Here is a 21,897-nt window from a genome sequence, read left to right on the forward strand (position 1 = left end):
TCTTTGGCCCATTTTTTGATTGGGTCATTTATTTTTCTGGAGTTGAGCTGTAGGAGTTGCTTGTATATTTTTGAGATTAGTTGTTTGTCGGTTGCTTCGTTTGCTATTATTTTCTCCCATTCTGAAGGCTGTCTTTTCACCTTGCTAATAGTTTCCTTTGATGTGCAGAAGCTTTTAAGGTTAATTAGGTCCCATTTGTTTATTTTTGCTTTTATTTCCAATATTCTGGGAGGTGGGTCATAGAGGATCCTGCTGTGATATATGTCGGAGAGTGTTTTGCCTATGTTCTCCTCTAGGAGTTTTATAGTTTCTGGTCTTACGTTTAGTTCTTTAATCCATTTTGAGTTTATTTTGTGTATGGTGTTAGAAAGTGGTCTAGTTTCATTCTTTCACTCTCCACTTTCACTTTCATCAAGAGGCTTTTTAGTTCCTCTTCACTTTCTGCCATAAGGGTGGTGTCATCTGCATATCTGAGGTTGTTGATATTTCTCCCGGCAATCTTGATCCCAGTTTGTGTTTCTTCCACTCCAGCGTTTCTCATTATGTACTCTGCATATAAGTTAAATAAACAGGGTGACAATATACAGCCTTGACGAACTCTTTTTCCTATTTGGAACCAGTCTGTTGTTCCATGTCCAGTTCTAACTGTTGCTTCCTGACCTGCATACAAATTTCTCAAGAGGCAGGTCAGGTGGTCTGGTATTCCCATCTCTTTCAGAATTTTCCAAAATATATCAGTCTATAATATATAATAGATCTAAATATAAGAGCTAAAACTCTGAAACTTTTAGAAGAAAACTTGGGAAAAAATTTGTAACCTTAGGTAAGCAATAATTTCTTAGATATGACACAAAAAGCACAAATAATAAAATTTAAAAATGGATAAATTTCAAGTTATCCAAATTAAAAATTTTTGCTTTTCTCAGGGCACCATTTAAAAATTAAAAATTTAATAATTAAAAAGCCATAGACTGAGAGAAATTATTTGTAAGACATATGTTTTATAAAGGAGTTGTATCCAAAATACATAAAGAACTCTTACAACTCAACAACAAAGAGAATTCAACACAAAACATGGGCAAAAGATTTGAATAATCACTTCACTCAAGAAGACGTACAGACTAAATAAACATATGAAAAGATGCCCAGAACCGTTAGTCATATTAGATAAGTGCAAATTAATATCACAATGATATATTGCCACACACTCACTAGAATGGCTAAAGTAGAAAACTGACAATACCAAGTGTTGAAAAGGATTTGAAAAAACTGGAGCCATCACACACTACTTTGGAACAATTTAGCAGTTTCTTTACAGTTACTGTATAGTCGGTCTCTAGGCTACAAGTGCAGAGGAAGCCCTTGAGAAGGAGCAGCCGAGGATGTTGTCTGTGTGGGTCACTGCAGCGGTGGGCCTTGCCCTCCCTTGGCAGACCGAGCTGGTCTCCAAAAATGCTCTGGGATGATCCTTCATGGCTGCAAGGAGCCTTCATGCCTCTCATTCTCATCTTCAGACGACTGGCACTGGTGAGGTGTACTCTCTTCTTGAAGAGCATATTCTTACAGCTGATGCCTCTGCTGATCTTAAAGAGACTGGGTATGTTTTACATATTGGTGATGATACTGCCCATGTACGTGGACTAAGAAATGTTCAAGCAAAAGAAATGGTAGGGTTTTATTCAGGTTAAAGGGTATGTCTCTGAACTTAGAAGCTAATAATATTGGTGGTGTTGTGTTTGGAAATGATAAACTAATAAAGGAATGAGTTACTGTGATGAGAACTGGAGCTATTGTAGATGTTCCAGTTGGTGAGGAGCTGTTGGATCCTGTAGTAGATGCCCTTGGTAATGCCATTGATGGAAGGGGTCCAGTTGGTTCCAAGGTCCAAAGGCAAATTGGCCTGAAAGCCCCTAGGATCATTCTTCAAATCTCTGTGTGGGAACCAATGCAAACTGGCATCAAGGCTGTGGACAGCTTGGTGCTGATTGGTTGTGGTCGACATGAGCTGATTATTTGTGACCGACAGACTGGCAAACGTCATTGCTATTGATACAATCATTAACTAGAAACGATTCAACAATGGAAATAATGAAAAGAAGAAGCTATACTGCATCTACGTTGCCATTGGTCAAAAGAGATCTACTGTTGCCCAATTAATAAAGACACTTACTTAAAAAAAAAAAGAAATAAGCAAAGGATTTGAATAGAAACTTTACCAAAGAAGAAATATAACAAATAAGCAAAATAAACAGAATTTTCTGGGATTGAAGAAATAAAAATGAAAATAGTCAAAAAAAATAAATAAATAAAGACACTTACAGATGCATATACCATGAAGTACACCGTTGTGGTGTCAGCTACTGCTTCAGATGCTGCCCACTTCAGTACCTGGTTTCTTATTTTGTATGTCCCATGGGATAATATTTTAGGGATAATGGCAAACATGATTTGATCACTTATGATGACTTATAGGCTGTTGCTTATTATCGATGTCTCTGCTGTTCTGCTGACCCACTGGTCATGAGGCCTATCCTGGTGATGTCTTCTACCTATACTCCAGTCTGCTAGAGAGCAGCTGAAATGAATGATGTTTTTGGTGGCTGCTCCTTGACCGCTTTACCAGTCACAGAAACACAAACTGGTGATGTGTCTGCTTACATTCCAAGGAATATCATTTTCATCACTGATGGACAGATCTTGGAAACAGAATTATTCTAGAAAGGTATCCATCCTGCCATTAATGCTGGTTTGTCTATATCCTGCATCAGATCTGATGCACAAACCAGGGCCTTGAAATAGGTGGCAGGTACTGTGAAACTGGTTTCATCCTCCTCAAACTCACTATAATAATGATCTTCTTGCTGATAGCTCTCAAATGTCTATCTCCAGCCCAGGCTGCATCCTTGAGCTCCAGATCTGTATGTACAACTGTCAACTTGACATTTCCATATCTCTTCTTAAAGTTATCTCAAACTTTGCTTGCTCCAGATTCTGAATGTGTGAGTTCTTACTGCCCCATCTGAAAAAGGAGAAAAATAGAAGGAAGGAAAGAATAACACTGTAATCCATGCAGTTGTATAACCTGGAAATCTAAGTCATCATTGTTCATTGTCTCCTCTCTCCTCCAACCCCCATCTGAGCTCGGAATAAATAAGAGTGAGGAAAATAGAAATCAATGTGTCAGCTTTCCTACTGATGAAGGCCAGACTGAAGAATATGGTATAAATGTGTGGCAAAAATGAGTTTCCAAACCCCAGCTTTAGGAAGATTTACCTACCCTGTCCCTGATAGCACCAGACTCCTGGAGCCCTCTCCTTAGAAGGACAGGCTCTTTATAAAAAAAACTTGCCCCTCTGCAGACCAAGAGCCCATGCTCCCTGCAGGCAGTCCAGGCTTAAAGAAGAAAGAGGAAAGGCTGAAACTTGCAAGCCCAGTTACTCACCCAAGCTCATCAATCATGTGAAAGGAGTATGAGATGAGGCAAGAAGAAGCCAGGAAATTTTAAGGAAAATATCTTTTCGTGGAAACCAGAAGAATAGGGAGGCATCACTCTCCTCATACATTGCAGTATCAAAGCCTATTGATTTCATGTCCAAAATATCTCTGACAGCATTACCTTCTCTCCATTTCTATTACCACCTCCCTGATTCAAGCTAATCTCTCAGCTAGATCTCTGCAATAGCCTTCTTACCATTTTAACTACTGGAAAAAACTGTTCTCACCTCTTTCCTATCTGTTCTCCACACATTACCCAAAGTGATTTTCACAAGGCAAATCTGTTCGTATTTTTTTCTTCCCATCCTTTCTCCTTTCCCCCTTATCCATGGTTCTTGGACCTAGAGTAGGGGATTGAGAAGATTTCAATGGGGATGCGACTTCTAAATGAGACCATAAGAATGACTGAGTATAGTTAGATGAAAAAAAACAGGGAGCAAAGCACTGCAGGCCCAGGGAACAACAAATAGGAAAATGTAAAAGGTAAGCAATAGCCTGGATAGAGTGTCCCGGCAAAAGAAAATTTCAGAATGACTGGAAATAGGAGAGTGATAAGCAGACAGCTTGGTAAAGAGTTTGGAATTTTTCCCAAGGGCAGTGGGAAGGCTTTGAGGGGTTTAAATAAGGTAACGACATAGATGGATTTGCATTTTCTGGCTGCTCTGTGGATACTGGATTAGGTGGGAAAGCAGTAGATGAAATGTGGGGAGACAATATGAAAGGCATGCTTTCTGGTGGTGTCAATGAGGATAGTGAAACAGATAGCCATATATATCTGAGAGGTAGAGAGAATAGACTTGGTGATATGATGATTGAGGGAGAGGGTAGAGTCAGGAATGACTGCCAGGTTTTTCATTTGTAGAGCACTTGAGAGGATGAGAGTACATTTACTGGGAAAGGGTGCATTGGAAGGGGCTTTGGTAAGGAGACAAGCTGGTTTTGGACATTCTAATTTTGAGGTGTTCTGAAGACAACCAAGTGAAGATATTCACTAAATAACTGCAAATATGAGTAAGTTGGAAATAAGAGGAGTTTGTAAGAGAGAGCTGACATGGATATAAAAATTGAGGAGTTATAATTTAGATAGCAATTCAAACCCCAATAAAATTATTGATGATGAATGAGATGCTTAAGGAGAGCAGATGAATCGAGAAAAGCATCTTAGACAATCTTGAGGAACTCCAGCAAAGTTGGAGTTTGACCAACCAAAGGAGAAAGACCCCACAAAGGAGACTGAGATGGACCTACCAGAGACACTGCAGAAAAACCAGGAGTGTGCAGTGCCACAGAAGTCAAGGGAACTCTGTTTTTAAGATGAAGTACCCTCTTATACTAATGGTCCAATTTCTACCATCTACATCTCAGTTTCTAGAAAGAAACAGATCTAAAATATTTTCATACACTGAGGCTTTTGTGTTCCATCTTCCTGGAATGTTCTTTTTCTGCTTTTGGAAAAAGAAAAAAAAAGTTTTGTGTTTTTTTAAACTTTTTTTTTTAAGCTTGTTTTTTTATTATTGTTTCTTAGGGCACCTTTCACAATTTACTAGTCAGTTGCTTCTTTGTTTCATCATGACCAGCACAATACCTGGCACACAGTGGGAGTTCAATGAATGTTAGTTGAATGAATGAATGACTGAATCAATCATATAAATATTATTAAGGATTTCTATCACTTATTGAATATTTACTATTTCTGGACACTTGTGCTAGTGCTTGATTTATAATAACTCTTTTAAGCCTTACAAAAACCCTATGAAGGTGCATGATTATCTCCATTTCATAGACGACAAAGCTGAGGGTAAGAGAGAGAAGTAACTTCTTCAAAGTCACATAGTTCTTAAGTTGCCGAGCTGCAATTCACAAACAAGCCTGCCTGATTCCAAAGTCCATTCTTTTAACTGCCATCTCTCCCTAGAGAAGTAAACATTCACATTTTACAGACATCTGTGGAGGAGACATTTTTCAACTGGCAGCTTTCCCAGTTCATCTCAAATCATAGCACATAATCAACAGCCTGCTCTTGTTCCAAGAATGCTTTATTTTGAGCCCCTACTGAGTCGCCCTCCCTACCTGAAAAACAGTAAGATTTTCTTTCATTCCCTCACCTAAAGCTGCCTGCTTGATTAAACCCTGGCTTCCTAAGCAGGAGGTCTCTCTTGGGATCAATAACCTACTTCTCTTTTCCCCTTCTTTACAGTTCTTATCCTACTTGATTCATAGGAATATCTAAGCATCCTTAGCTTGAAGTGCCCAGAGTGGTTTCCTACATAGCAACTCCTAGTTTTGGACTGTAGTCAACATACTGGAATGTGAGCTTTATGAGGGCAGGGACCTTGTCAATCTTGTTCATAGAATTGTGCCCAGTGTCATGAACAAGCGTGATTTCCAGCATCCAGTGGGAACATGATAGATAAAAGTTGACTGAATCAATCTGATGGTGGTATAGTCCCAAACCTGGCTTTCACAGCAAGATAGACATGCTGTGCTCTGGCGCTTTACAGAGGGTAAAATTACAAACTCATGGATGCCAAGTACCTATCAAAAGCTCAACTGAGAAAAACCGTTTTCATGAAGATTTGCCTGAAGGCTCTGCTGGTCAATGCTTTTAGATACAAAAGGAATCCGTGAGGGGAGACAGAGTGAGTTGGCTTTGGGAGGAGGGGAAATTCTTCACAAGTCATCGTAGAAAATTCACAAAGTAATCTGTTTTAAGAATGAATTAAAGTTATTTATATAAGTATTCTCTGATTATTTATCTAAATAATAATGATGGGGAGCACACATAGTAAGTAATAAGCTCTAGGAATTTCCTGTCTTAACTGTTAGGGCTTCAAAAAGCTGGGGGAAATTATGAATTCCAAAACAAATCTTCATTGCAGGGAAGAGGCTTGATCAAATTACAATAAATTCATGGATCTTCTCTTATTTTCAGTGCACATTTCAGCAGTTTCTTCTGGCAAGATGCTTGCAGGCAAAATATTAATAGTTAGCTAGATGTAACCTTTACCCTCATTATGAAGACTGACCATTCTGGAATCGCCAGTCAGATTCTTTATCACAGATGACTATGTGGAGAATAAAATGCATTGACCTGTGATTTGTGGAAATATATTGCACATGATTAGTTTTCCTATAAAAAATCTCATTTCCCATCAGATAGAGAGATTAATACTTTATCTCTTAATGGATCTTACAGGCAGAGTCCCCTTTTTCCATTATGTTACTTACAAAAATTTCATTGTCACAAGAAGTCTTCCCTCGGGGGCTATTACAAGACCATTTTGTTTTTCTGCACAATTCAAAATTTGTTGCTTTTTTGGTACTAGTGCTTATTTGCAACATTTTTTTCTTATTAGTCAGGTTGGCTATCACTGCTCTTTTCCAAAGCCTACTGCCAAGCTCATCAATTTCTATTCCCAACCCTTAGGGATACGTTTTTCCCCTTTTCACTAAAAGAAACATCCATTATGCATTTGTGCATATTTTTTATTTAAAATTTTTGGATCACAACAACAGTAGAGGACAGAACACACATATATCTTTTTTATACCCCTTTCTCCCCCTTATCATTGCTGTTTAGCTGTGTCTCCTGGTAGTGTCCTCACTGATTGAGTATTGACAATCATCTTTTGACATCGTATACTGGCTTCTGGCCCCAAATTGTAATCTCATATGGAATTTCTTACTATTCAAAACAGACTTAACAAAAGTAGGAAAAAAAAAACCTCTTACTTTTCTATCTTCCCTTAAAGCATACATAATGTGATTCCTAACTCAACATTCCTTATATATAAATACACATATGTGTATTTAACAGTTTTGCATCTGGTAGCTCTCTTTTAAGAGGTTAAATAAATAAATGTTACTTCCATTTGATGCAGTAGTGCTACATTCTTTACTATGTAAAGATTTCTTGTGTGTGTTAGTCACTCAGTCATGTTTGACTCTTTGTAACTCCTTGGACTGGAGCCTACCAGGCTCTTCTGTCCATAGAATTCTCCAGGCAAGAATACTGGAGTGGGTTGCCATTCCCTTCTTCAGAGGATCTTCCCAACCCAGGGATCGAACCCGGGTCTCCTGCATTGCAGGCAGATTCTTTACCACCAGGGAAAAGAATAATAGGTATGAACATAAATATCTCGTGCTGCTGCTGCTAAATCACTTCAGTCGTGTCCAACTCTTTGCGAGTCTATGAACTGTAGCCCACCAGGCTCTGCTGTCCATGGGATTCTCCAGGCAAGAATGCTGGAGTGGATTGCCATGCCCGCCTTCTGGGGATCTTTCCAACCCAGGGACTGAACCTGCATCTCTTATATCTCCTGCATTGGCAGCAGTTTCTTTACCACAAGTGCCACCTGGGAAGCCAAGTACTAGGTGCTGTGTGCATTTCCTTGGGTTTGGCCCTTGGGTCTCTAGCTATAGATCCTAGAAATTCAGTGTTGGCTTTAACAGTCCACAATACATTCTCAAAAGGAAGAACATAACATGGGTCCTATAGATCCTAGTTATAAATCCTAGGAATTCAGTGAGCTTTCTCAGCTCACAATATATTCTCAAAAGGAGGAACATAGCATGGCTCCAGTAAAATGGGTCCAGAAAATGGAACATTCAATGGAGCCATCTTGATGATAGGTGGCCAAATGATCTGTATAAGTTCCAGGTGTGACCTATAATTGGGACGAGTCTGGTGCCCTGACGTCTGCAGGGTGGAGTTTGGAAGTACAAGTTGCTTATTTAGGCATGGAAGCCTGAAAACAGGGACCATATACATTTAGACTACTGTGTATTCAGTGTCTTAGCACCTCACACCTGAGTCAAAGGGGCTCAAGAGTTATTTATTGGATAAATGAATGAATAAATGAAAAAATGTTTTGGCATGTATGGCAAAATGGTGAAGCAGTTGCTATAGAAATCTGAGCACTCAAAAGATTAAAGAAGTTTCTGGAACATAAGTGTTCAAAGAAGTGAGAGGCCTGACTCTTCCTTCATTTGTACTGCTGACATGTGCTGGAGACAATTACATAATGATACAGAAATGGTGTCACTACAGATTCTTGGCTTCCAGTATCAAGAAAAAATCCCAATACTGCCCAAATGCAAAGGGTCTGGATGATCCACTTTTCACAGAAGCTGCTTCAAAATTGCTCCACTATCTGCAAGCCTTCTGTTTACCTCCTTCAGATCACTTTGTACAGAAAGAATGCTGCCAGTTTTATGGAGAAAATGGATAGCACCTAAGCAAAAGAAATAATTTCATCTGCCTGACCTCACAAGTAGAAACATGTCAAATAGAAGTGTTATTTCTCCCCGTCCAAGCCTAATTCGAGTACCCTCCATTCTACCCCTTCAGGGGGCTCACTATTTCCATTATTGTTCTCTTTTACAAATTTTTAAATGAGTCTTATTGAAACCCTTTTTTTGAAACAATAAACTGTATGTATTGGGTTGGCCATAAAGTTTCTTTGGAAGACATCCCTGATGGTCCAGTGGTTGGGAGTCTGCCTCTCAATGCAGGGGACGTAGGTTCAATCCTTAGTCAGGGAACTAAGATCCTGCAGGCTGCAGAGCAGCTGGGCCCCTGCACCACAACTAGAAAGTCTGCATGCCACAATTAAGTCCTGATGCAGCCAGGTAATTAATTAATTAAAAACAAGCAAAAACAATCCTTCCATTTTTAAAGTAAAAATAAAAGACAACGTTTTTCATTTTCAGAAAAAATGTTATTGAACACTGTCATTTGTTCAACATTATTGAACAAAACAATTCACTGTTTTGTTCCACTACTTTCTGCCATTTTTCAGTCAAATTCGTAAGTTCATCTTCGTGAAACTTTTTATCTTTTTGAGCAAAGAACAGTTCCAAAGTACCTTTTACAGTTTTCCAGGGAATTGAAGTTTTCTCTATTAAGAGAATTTTATAAAGACTAAAATAAATGGACATTTGAAGGTACAATGTCTGGTGAATGGCGGGTCAACCAGAACTTCCCGGCCAAGCTGTTTTCACCTGGTCATCAGAGAACCATGCGGTCTTATATTCTACTGACGGAAGATAATGCATTTTCTGTTGACTAATTCCAGATGCTTTTCATCTAGTGCTGCCTTTAGCTGATCTAACTGGGAGCAGTACTTGTTGGAGTTAATCATTCGATTTTCCAGAAGGAGCTTGTAATAGAAGACTCCCTTCCAATCCTACCACATATCCTTCTTTGGATGAAGACTGGCCTTTGGTGCGATTGCTGGTGGTTCATTTAGCTTGCCCCAAGATCTCTTCTATTCCATATTATTATACAGTATCAACTTTTCATCGCCTGGCATGATTTGTTTTAAACACAGCACATTTTCTTTACATTTAAATAGAGAATCACATGAGGAAATATGGCCAAAAAGGTTTTTTTTGCTCAATTTACGTGGAATGAAAACATCAAAATGATTAACATAACCAAGCTGGTGCAAATACAGTGCTAGATTTAGATATTGTGAGCATGTTGGCTATCTCCTGCATGGTACACTATTTTTTCAGTTAATATCTCGATTTGATCACTATCAGTCTCAGCTTGTCTACTCGACTGTGGAGCATCATCCAGCAAGAAGTCTCCAGCATGAAACTTCACAAACTACTTTTGACACATTCAATCAGTCACAGCACCTTCTCAATGCATAAATCCATTTTTTTTTTGTATTTCAGTTTCACTTTTATCTTTCTTGAAATAATAAAGCATAATATGCCAAAATGTTACTTTATTCTTCCATCTTCAATGTTAAAATGGCTACACAAAAATTCACCAGTTTTGATAAGTACTTTTTAAATGCACACTGATATGACAGCTGTCACAATACAATCTAACAGAATTGTTTCAAATGAAGTCATCTTATAGAGCCATCTTATGGAAAAACTGAATGAACCTTTTGGACAACTCAATATTTAAAGTGTACAGTTTGATGAATTTTTACCTATATCTATACCTTTGACGACACCATTTCAAGATAATGAATATATCCATCACCCCAAACATATCTGTGTGCCTTCTCTAATCCCCACCCCAACTCCTGTTTTCTTTTTCCTCCACAATAGGCAACCACCAAACTAATCTGTTTGGTTTTTTGCCACTGTAGATTAATTTGTATTTTCTAGAGTTTCATATAAAGAGAATCATACAGTAAATATTCCTCTTGGGGGTTGGCCTTATATATTCACTTACTGATGGATGGTTTTTCCAGTAGTCATGTATGGATGTGAGAGTTGGACTATAAAGAAAGCTGAGCCCAGAAGAATTGATGCTTTTGAACTGTGGTGTTGAAGAAGACTCTTGAGAGTCCCTTGGACTGCAAGATCCAACCAGTCCCTCCTAAAAGAAATCAGTCTGGAATATTCATTGGAAGGACTAATGCTGAAGCTGAAACTCCAATATTTTGACCATCTAATGCAAAGAACTGACTCATTGGAAAAGACCCTGATGCTGGGAAAGATTGAAGGTGGGAGGAGAAGGGGACAACAGAGGATGAGATGGTTGGATGGCATCGCCGATTCAATGGACATGAGTTTGAGTAAACTCCAGGAGTTGGTGATGGACAGGGAGGCCTGATGTGCTGCAGTCCATGGGGTGGCAAAGAGCTGGACATGACTGAATGACTGAACTGAACTGAACTGATGGATATTTGGATTGTTTCCAGTTTTAGGCTTTTATAAATAAAGCTACTATATACATTTTTGTACAAGTCTTTGTGTGGGTGTATATTTTTTATCTTGGGTAAATACCCAGAAGTGAAAGGGATAAATCATATTCTTTAACATTTTAAAGAAATGGCCAAGTTTTTTTCAAGGTTGTTGTATCATTTTACACTTCCATAAGCAGTGTAGTAGAGTTTCAATTTCTATACAACCTGGCCAGTACTTGTTAATTTTAGCCATTCTTACAGGTGTGTATTGATAGCTCACTGTGGTTTTAATTTGCATTTCCCTGGTGGCTAAAGATATTTTCTGGTGCTTATTTGACATCGGTGTATCTTCTTTAGGCCTTCCTGGTGGCTCAGATGGTAAAGAATCTGCCTGCTATGCATGAGACCTGGGTTTGATCCAGGGGTTAGGAAGATCCCCTGGAGAAGGGAATGGCAACCCACTCCAGTAATCTTCCCTGGAGAATCCCCATGGACAGGGCAGCCTGATAGGCTAGAGTCCATGGAATCGCAAAAAGTTGAACACGACTGAGTGACTAATACTTTCACTTTATCTTTGGTGAATTACCTATTAATTATTTTGCCCAATTTTCACTAGGTCATTTGTTTAATGGTTGAGTTTTGATCATTCTTTATATATTACAGATATAAGTTCTTTATCAATTAAATTATTTTCAAGTAGTTTCTCCCAGTCTGTGGGTTGTCTTTTCATTCTCTTAACAGTCTTTTGAAGAATGAAAAAGAATTCTAATTTTGATAAAGTCTATTTTATCAGATTTTTTTCCTTTATAAATCATGCTTTTGGTGTCATATTCCAGAAAACTTTGCCTAACTCTAGCTCAATGTTTTTCTCCTAAAAGTTTTTCAGTTTATATTTTATAATATTTTTGTGATTCATTTTGAGTTAATTTTTATATACTGATCAAAGTTTGAGTTTTTGCTTATGGATAATCAATTATTCAGTGTCAGTTGTTGAAAATAATACTCTTTCTCCACTGAATTGTCTTTCACCTTTGCCAAAATTCAATTAACCATGCATTCATGGATGTATATCTTGGGTCCTCTATTCTTTTCCATTAATCTATTTGTCTATTATAATGCCACAGTGTCTTGAGTATTATTTTCCATGACAGTTATATCATAGACTACTTGCCAGTTTACAAATTTGTTTTCTTTGTATCAGGTTCCCATCCATGATCCAGTCAGCTACAGTTGAATGTTAGAGGGAGTTGGCTTACAAAGTACAAAGCAGGGCTGCTAAGGACCACCTCTCCACATAGCTGAGAGCAGGAATTTTCTTTAACATATGTCATGCTTATACAGGCATCAGAGTCTATCCTGCAAACATTCCATTCTCTACATCCAGTTTTACTCCTTTTAATAAATTTCTAATACTGTAGATCTTTCTAAAATATAAATCTGATCATACAATTTCTTTTGAAAAATCCATCAATGGTTTCCCATTGTCTTTAGGATAAAGTCCAAGTGCTTGTCCCTTGCAATCCAACTCTGCTTCCCTTCCCAGTTTCAATACTTACTACTTTCCGCTTTCCACTTGTGTGGTATACACTTGCCATGTGAATTACTTACAGTTCTTCAAATATGCCACAATCTCTCACTCAGACATTTTTCATGTTGCTTCCTCTGCATAGGATACTTTCTCTCAACTCTTTCTCCCCAGCTAGCTTTTATAAGTCTTTTAGATCTCAGTTCAGATATAACATCAATTTAGTTCAATAAATATTTATTAAGTAACTTACATGAGTTAAGAGGCTTCCCTGGTAGCTCAGAGGTTAAAGCATCTGTCTGGAATGTGGGAGACCCAGGTTCGATCCCTAGGTCGGGAAAATCCTCTGGAGAAGGAAGTGGCAACCCTCTCCAGTACTCTTGCCTGGAGAATCCCATGGAGGGAGGAGCCTGGTAGGCTACGGTCCATGGGGTCACAAAGAGTCGGACACGACTGAGTGACTTCACTTTCACTTTCATATGAGTTAAGAACTCTGTTATGAGTAAGGACTATAATATGAACATCTAATACACCCTCATATTGTATGTAGTCTAAAGAAGGAAGTGACATTAAGCAATAATTACAGTTAAATCTAAATCTACAATGATGAAAATAGCATGTAGTAAAATCATATTCCTGATAATGCAAAACCAACTATCATAATTCTGGCCATTCACCCTGTCCTCTGCCCCATTCCCATTTTCCAATGTGGTGGGCTAAAGTTCTTGCCTTGGGATGGAAAGAAGCAAGGTAAAAGGGAAGAAGTGAAATTCTGCATTCCCAGAATAATTCTTCATTATTCTCCCAACCCAATCTTCCTGGATTAGTCAGCTCAATTGGCTGCCAAGTAACTGGAATCAGAGATGTGATCCTGGAATTCCCAGCTTGTTACTGAACCTGGAATCATACCCAGTATATTTAAACTGGAACAGTCAAGCATCAGTAGTTTGCTCCAAACTCTGAGACCAGGATAGATATTGACCACACAGCCAGACACCTGGAATTCTAGCCAGCAACTAAATAGGCTTACTTCTGTCATTTCATTAACCTCATAATAACATGACCTTGTAATTTATGAAATTGAATTTTTGGGCCCTATTTGTTCAGTTTTAGTGGGTCTTACTATACACACAAGACTAGTATAACAAAAGGAGAGCATGTGTGCTAGCTGTGGTGTGAGGTAAGGAAGCGAGGGAAAGCCTCTCAGAGGGATATTTAACTGAAACTTGAAGAATGAGTAGGAGTTAACCCAGGTGGAGTAGGAAGATGGCCCTCAGCAGAGAAAGACTTCTCCAGGAAGCCTTCCTTTGTCCTCTACACTAACTTAGATGTTCCTCCTCCATGTTTCTAAGGCCCTCCTGGTGCTTCTACTACCTAACACTCATCACACATATAATAATGTCTTTTTCTTTCAGTTCAGTTCAGTTGCTCAGTCGTGTCTGACTCCTTGCAACCACAAGGACTGCAGCACACCAGGCTTCCCTATCCATTACCAACTCCTGGAGCTTACTTAAAAACTCATTTCTATCAAGTCGGTCACGCCATCCAACCATCTCATCCTCTGTGATCCCCTTCTCCTCTTGCCTTCAATCTTTCCCACCATCAGGGTCTTTTCAAATGAGTCAGTTCTTCACATCAGGTGGCCAAAGTATTGGAGTTTCAGCTTCAGCATCAGTTCTTCCAATGAATATTCTGGACTTATTTCCTTTAGGATGGACTGGTTGGATCTCCTTGCAGTCCAAGGGACTCTCAAGGGTATTCTCCAACACCACAGTTCAAAAACATCAATTCTTTGGCACTCAGCTTTCTTTATAGTCCAACTCTCACATCTATACATGACTACTGGAAAAATCATAGTTTTGACTAGCTGGACCTTTGTTGGCAAAGTAATGTCTCTGCTTTTTAATATGCTGTCTAGGTTGGTTATAGCTTTTCGTCCAAGGAGCAAGCATCTTTTAATTTCATGGCCGCAATCAGTGATTTTGGAGCCCCCAAAAATAGTCTTTCACTGTCTCCATTATTTCCCCATCTATTTGCCATGAAATGATGGGACCAGATGCCATGATCTTAGTTTTCTGAATGTTGAGCCTTAAGCCAACTTTTTCACTCTCCTCTTTCACTTTCATCAAGAGGCTCTTTAGTTCTTCACTTTCTGCCATAAGGGTGGTGTCATCTGCATATCTGAGATTATTGATATTTCTCCTGGCAGTCTTGATTCCAGCTTGTGATTCCTCCAGCCCAGCGTTTCTCATGATGTACTCTGCATATAAGTTAAATAAGCAGGGTGACAATATACAGGCTTGACGTACTCCTTTTCCTATTTGGAACCAGTCTGTTGTTACATGTCCATTGCTTCCTGACCTACATACAGGTTTCTCAAGAGGCAGGCCAGGTGGTCTGGTATTTCCATCTCTTTCAGAATTTTCCACAGTTTATTGTGATCCACACAGTCAAAGGCTTTGGCATAGTCAGTAAAGCAGAAATAGATGTTTTTCTGGAACTCTCTTGATTTTTTGATGATCCAGCGGATGTTGGCAATTTGATCTCTGGTTACTCTGCCTTTTCTAAAACAACTTGGACATCTGGAAGCTCACGGTTCATGTATTGCTGAAGCCTGGCTTGGAGAATTTTGAGCATTACTAGCATGAGAGATGAGTGCAATTGTGCGGTAGTTTGAGCATTCTTTGGCATTGCCTTTCTTTGGGATTGGAATGAAGACGGGCCTTTTCCAATCCTGTGGCCACTGCTGAGTTTTACAAATTTGCTGGCAGATTGAGTGTCAACACTTGTACAGCATCATCTTTTAGGATTTGAAATAGCTCAACTGGAATTCCATCACCTCCACTAGCTCTGTTCATAGTGATGCTTTCTAAGGCCCACTTGACTTCACATTCCAGGATGTCTGGCTCTATGTGAGTGATCACATTATCATGATTATCTGGATCATGAAGATCTTTTTTGTACAGTCCTTCTGTGTATTCTTGCCATATCTTCTTAATATCTTCTGCTTCTGTTAGGTCCATACCATTTCTGTCCTTTATTGAGCCCATCTTTGCATGAAATGTTCTCTTGGTATCTCCAATTTTCTTGAAGAGATCTCTAGTCTTTCCCATTCTGTTGTTTTCCTCTATTTTTTTGCATTGATTGCTGAGGAAGGCTTTTTTAATCTCTCCTTGCTATTCTTTGGAACTCTGCATTCAAATAGGTATATCTTTCGTTTTCTCCTTTGCTTTTCACTTCTCTTGTTTTCACAGCTATTTGTAAGGCCTCTTCAGACAGCCATTTTGCTTTTTTGCATTTCTTTTTCTTGGGGATGGTCTTGATCCCTGTCTCCTGTACAATGTCACAAACCTCCGTCCATGGTTTATCAGGCACTCTGTCTATCAAATCTAGTCCTTTAAATCTATTTTTCACTTCTACTGTATAATCATAAGGGATTTGATTTAGGTCATACCTCAATGGTCTAGAGTTTTTCCCCACTTTCTTCAATTTAAGTCTGAATTTGGCAATAAGGAGTTCATGATCAGTCAGCTCATGATCAGTTCACCACAGTCAGCTCCTGGTCTTGTTTTTGCTGACGGTATAGAGCTTCTCCATCTTTGGCTGCAAAGAATATAATCAATCTGATTTTGGTGTTGGCCATCTGGTGATGTCCATGTGTAGAGTCTTCTCTTGTGTTTTTGGAAGAGGGTGTTTACTATGACCAGTGCATTCTCCCTGGCAAAACTCTATTAGTCTTTGCCCTGCTTCATTCGTACTCCAAGACCTGTTACTCCAGCTGTTTCTTGACTTCCTATTTTTGCATTCCAGTCCCCTCTAATGAAAAGGACATCTTTTTTTGGGTGTTAGTTCTAAAAGGTCTTGTAAGTCTTCATAGAATCGTTCAACTTCAGCTTCTTCAGCATTACTGGTCCGGGCATAGACTTGGATTTTTGTGATATTAAACGGTTTGTCTTGGAAACGAACAGAGATCATTCTGTCATTTTTGAGATTGCATCCAAGTACTGCATTTCGGATTCTTTCGTTGACTATGATGGCTACTCCATTTCTTCTAAGGGATTCCTGCCCACAGTAGTAGATATAATGGTCATCTGAGTTGAATTCACGCATTCCAGTCCATTTTAACTCGCTGATTCCTAGAATGTCGACGTTCACTCTTGCTGTCTCCTGTTTGACCACTTCCAATTTGCCTTGATTCATGGACCTAACATTCCAGGTTCCTATGCAATATTGCTCTTTAAAGTATTGGACCTTGCTTCTGTCACCAGTCATATCCATAACTGGGTGTTGTTTTTGCTTTGGCTCCATCCCTTCGTTCTTTCTGGAGTTATTTCTTCACCAATCTCCAGTAGCAAATTGGGCACCTACTGACCTGGGGAGTTCATCTTTCAGTGTTCTATCTTTTTGCCTTTTCATACTGTTCATGGGGTTCTCAAGGCACTAGGACCTAGTTGCCTGTAAATTCCCTTTGTATGAAATAGGAAAGAGCCGTTCAACAAAGATCCTGTCTGAGCAAAGAGATTGAAAAAGTTAATTCTCTGTGCCGAAGAATTAGGCATAGGCTGATGCAGGCCCACCTGTGCAAGAATTGCTTCACAAGAAAAGGCACTTTGTGGGAAGAAAATGGCATCCTTTCCTGAAGAGCAATTTAGCCTTGTTCTAAGGGACAAGAACTGGTGAGTGGAGAACAGGCTGGAATTCAGCCTCTATGCACCTTGGCTAAGAATTTTTGTGCAGGGCAGAAACCCCACAACTGCACACAGTGACCGTGGATTTTTCACTACATTCTCAGCAATGACTAGTAAAGGGCATGACATACAACAGGTAAATATTAAAAAGCAGCCCATAAAAACAAAAGCTTAGATTAGGGCCCCTAGTACTGCCTTAGTACCATTGTATAGTCCAGATGTGTATTATCAGCTAATGACTATGGCAGAAAATGGCTGTGTCACATGGGAGGCAGTCATGTCCAGAAGAAGGCTCACCAGTAGCCGCTGAAGATAGTTTGTCATATCAACAAGTAATGAAGTGGCTGGTAGGACCTGTTCCTAGTTTACATGAAAAATTTTCAAGGAAATTTATAGGGGTTTTAGAGTCCTGCAGTAAAAAGTGTGACAAGGCCAGTGAAGGTTTCTTCTGGGTTACTTTAGAAGGAAAGAATGCAATTGTGTATAAACTATCCTCCAATGTTCTATATCTCTTGGGAATTTAGCTCAATTATAACAGCCTGTTCAGAGAATGAATTGAGGAGACTAAACTTGGATATAGATTTGAACTTAGACAGTAAGCTAGAATATACTGCAACAGCAACTAAATTTGTGAAAGTTGATTTACCAAAAAAGACAGGGGAATTTCTAAAAAAATGTCTGGTAATTATTCTAAGATATCACTCACTGAAAAGCGTGCCATGGCCACCTCATGCGAAGAGTTGACTCATTGGAAAAGACTCTGATGCTGGGAGGGATTGGGGGCAGGAGGAGAAGGGGACGATAGAGGGTGAGATGGCTGGATGGCATCACTGACTCGATGGACTTGAGTCTGAGTGAACTCCAGGAGTTGATGATGGACAGGGAGGCCTGGCGTGCTGCGATTCATGGGGTCGCAAAGAGTTGGACACGACTGAGCGACTGAACTGAATTGAACTGAAGCAAGGAAAAAATGCCAGTACAAACTATGATTTTTAAAACATATCTCGATTTCAGAAATGTTATAATAATTTTTTAAAAAATGTTACAGAACTGGTGAAATATAGATTATAAAATATAGATTATGAAATCACATTTTTGTGCTTCTAATACACTGCTATATATCTTTAAGGAAAACATAAATTATTTCCCTGTGAGAGCAAAGTAACGGTTCAAGTTCCCTTGACAGGTACATCTTCATGGCAGAGTACAGTTTGCTATCAAAGTTTCATAATACCATCTGTTAAGATCATTTTCATATAATTCCATGCTCATTGAACAAGTAATTTGGTATTCCTGGAACCCTTCTCTACAGGGGAAAGACTATGTTGACCAATCTGCCAGAGTATTCCATTACACTTGGCAGTCACAACTTTTACTGTAAATTAATATATCACCATGTGATTTATACATTAGTTTTCATAAGTTTCATGCCTCTGAGCTCAGTTAATTCTATTCTAGCTGATTTTCAACCTGCAAAGCTAAGAGCTAAACTCTAGAGGAAACGAGTCCATATCACCATGTGAGGCAGTAGTTGAAGCTCTTTCTTTGTCAACTTTAAAACACAAATAGCACTTTGAGCATGTGACTTTTGATCTATTTGACCAGAAGATATTTGAGAGCTGAGTGTGTTCTATTTACCTTCACATCTTCCACAGGGCCCAGTATAATGCTCAGAAACTGAAGGTACCACATGGATATTAGAAGAGAGATGGCTCTACATTTCAGTGCATCTCTCAGGTATGCCTGGAGGCCGGCCACAGTCATTCTACATTGATGGTGATGTATGGCACTCAGAAATGAACCTGAAAATGAATTTACAAGAGTTTTTAATGTCTTGGAATGAAAAAGTGAAGAAAAAAATGAAGATGACATTATCATGTTACGGGGACTTTGCAGGAGGCTCAGTGATAAAGAATCTGCTTGCAGTGCAGGAGATATAAGTTTGATCTCTGGGTTGGTAAGATCCCCTGGAGAAGGAAATGGCAACCCACTCCAGTATTTTTGCCTGGGAAATCCCATGGACAGAGGCGCCTGGCAGGCTCCAGTTCATGGGGTCGCAAAAAGTCAGACACGACTGAGTGACTGAGCACAGCACTATCATGTTCTATTTTCAGACCTGCATTTCTAATTTGAACTTACTGTTTCGTAAATCTATTTTTTAAAGGTTGTAATGACCATTCTTTTCCTTCTTACATGTTTATAAAATTTAAGTAAATGATACATGATAGAGATTATAATGTTCATTTTGGTGGCTCAGACGGTTAAGCATCTGTCTACAATGTGAGAGACCCGGGTTCGATCCCTGGGTCGGGAAGATCTCCTGGAGAAGGAAATGGCAATCCACTCCAGTACTATTGCCTGGAAAATCCCATGGACAGAGGAGCCTGGTAGGCTACAGTCCATGGGGTCGCAAAGAGTCGGACACGACTGAGCGACTTCACTTCACAGTTGCCTAGAAATATCAAAGCCCAATTTCTATTTATTACCATGTAGCTAAAGAAACACATTTGTATAATTACATCTCCCAGTTATTGATTATAAAGGAAATCAACACATATAACACAATACTTTGGCTTACTATTTTATGTTCATTTTCTTTAGTAAAACACACGAGATGGCTGAAATTATGGATGCCCTTTTTGATTGGATGGATCTCAACCAAATATTCTGAAACATCTGGAATCTCTCACTCTAGAAAAAATAAACAATAAAAGCATTTCTCAAGTTTAATGTGTGTGAAAGTTCAATGTAGAGAGAGCCTTCTTACCAGGAGAACTCTGGCAAGTTAGTTGTCAAGAATCTTTAAATGGTGGTACCTATAGCTTGAGATTAGTCTAATCACTTAATCTTGTCAGGTTTCCAGAGTTGATCAGACTGTTGCTATTTCCCCCTTTTCCTTTTCATTTGTTCCTGAACCCACTATAGTGAACTGAGCCACTCCACTGACCTTGCTTTTACCAAGGTCACCAATGATCTTGGACACCCAATAAATTCCGCTTACTTATGTAACGTCTCTGCTGCATTTACTCAGGACGTGCAGACCCTGCTTTGTGCTCACCAGTCCCATTTCCTTTTCCTCCAGGGCATACAGCTCAACTACACTTCTCAGCCGCTGCCTGCAGTTAAGTGGGGCCACGTGACTAGATGCTGACTAGTGGAAAGTGAGAAGTGATGTGTGCCACTTCTGGGCTTGGCCCTTCAACTTTCTACACTCATGATTCTCCATGTGTGTTCTCTCTCTTTCCAGGGGATCTGGTAGAGGATGCTAAGACCTTAGAGGAGGGCAAAGCCAGATGACAGAATGAATCTAGGTATTTAAATAGCTTCTTTGAGGCATGCCCTCCCCTTCCTAATAACTTCAGCAGAGTGTGATCAGACTAAGAAATGAAATTTTACTGTGTTAAGCCATTGAGATTTGAGATTATCGTACTTGCAAGCTGTTACCAATACTTCCTTGGCTTCTGTGATACTACACCCTTGCCTAAATCTCATATCCATTTATCCCTTCATTTCTTATCTTCTTGGACTGCTCTACTCATTCCTTAAATATTTTTTTAATCTGCATTTCCCTAGCCCACTGTTTTCTTCCTCTACATATGTTCTGCGAACAAGTCCACATACTCTCCTGGTTTACTTCTGATATGCTAGTGAGTTAGAGTAGTAAACATGTTCCCAAATATTAGATATAATTTTTACTAAATATGTATATACTAAATCTATTTTGTATCATTTTATGAAGTTTTGTTTTAATGATTTTGAAATCTTTATTATCTATTTCCTCATCTCCCCCATTATGTGATAAATTGAGAGTTTATCATATCTTTTTTCTAGTTCTTTTATTGGACTATAAAAGCTCTTCATCTACTCAACTATTATTTATTGAATATGTGCAAGGAACTGTCTTATTCCTTTCTTGCTGACACCTAGAACAGTGTCTTGCATGGTGCAGGCAATTGGTGAATGTTGATTGAACTGAATAAAATTATTTATTGCATGGGCTTCCTTGGTGGCTGAGATGGTAAAGAATCTGCCAGCAATGCGGAAGACCTGGGTTCAGTCCCTGGGTTTGCAAAGATACCCTGGAGAAGGACATGGCAACCCACTCCAGTACTCTTCCCTGGAGAATCCACATGGATTATTGGTGAGTTACAGTCCATGGAGGTCACAAAGAGTCAGACACGACTGAGCAGCTAAGAATGCACACACATTTATTGCATACTTGCTATGTAAAATCTCTTTGCTGGGGCTAGTGTGAGACAAAAATAAATAGATGGCTTGATCTCTGTTTACTCTCTTCATCTCTCTCTATGTCAAACATCCTCCTACTTCCACCCCAATTAGCAAATGTTTCCTAACATTTGCAGTTCCAGAAATGATTCACAATTTTGGTACTAAGAGGTAGGTTCTCTTAGAGTGAGGTCCTAAGATAAATCCAAACTTTGACTTGATTTTATTACTAGGATACTTTTTTTTTTATATTAAACTACAGTTGGTTTACAATGTTGTATTAATTTTTGCTATAAATAGTAGATTA

General features: G+C 39.1%; 1 long non-coding RNA gene and 1 pseudogene across 1 annotated transcript; both read left to right on the top strand.

The window, feature by feature from the left end:
• Positions 1 to 1,453: 1,453 nt before the first annotated feature.
• Positions 1,454 to 2,847, top strand: LOC100140881 (ATP synthase subunit alpha, mitochondrial-like; annotated as a pseudogene).
• Positions 2,848 to 5,322: 2,475 nt separating this feature from the next.
• On the top strand, positions 5,323 to 20,093 carry LOC112445878 (uncharacterized). The gene is made up of 3 exons (XR_003033884.2): positions 5,323 to 5,575; positions 19,019 to 19,100; positions 19,965 to 20,093. It is a non-coding gene; the product is annotated as an uncharacterized lncRNA (long non-coding RNA).
• The last annotated feature ends 1,804 nt before the right edge of the window (positions 20,094 to 21,897 follow it).

Source organism: Bos taurus, chromosome 3 (assembly GCF_002263795.3).
Source record: "Bos taurus isolate L1 Dominette 01449 registration number 42190680 breed Hereford chromosome 3, ARS-UCD2.0, whole genome shotgun sequence".
Classification (NCBI taxonomy): Eukaryota; Metazoa; Chordata; class Mammalia; order Artiodactyla; family Bovidae; genus Bos; species Bos taurus.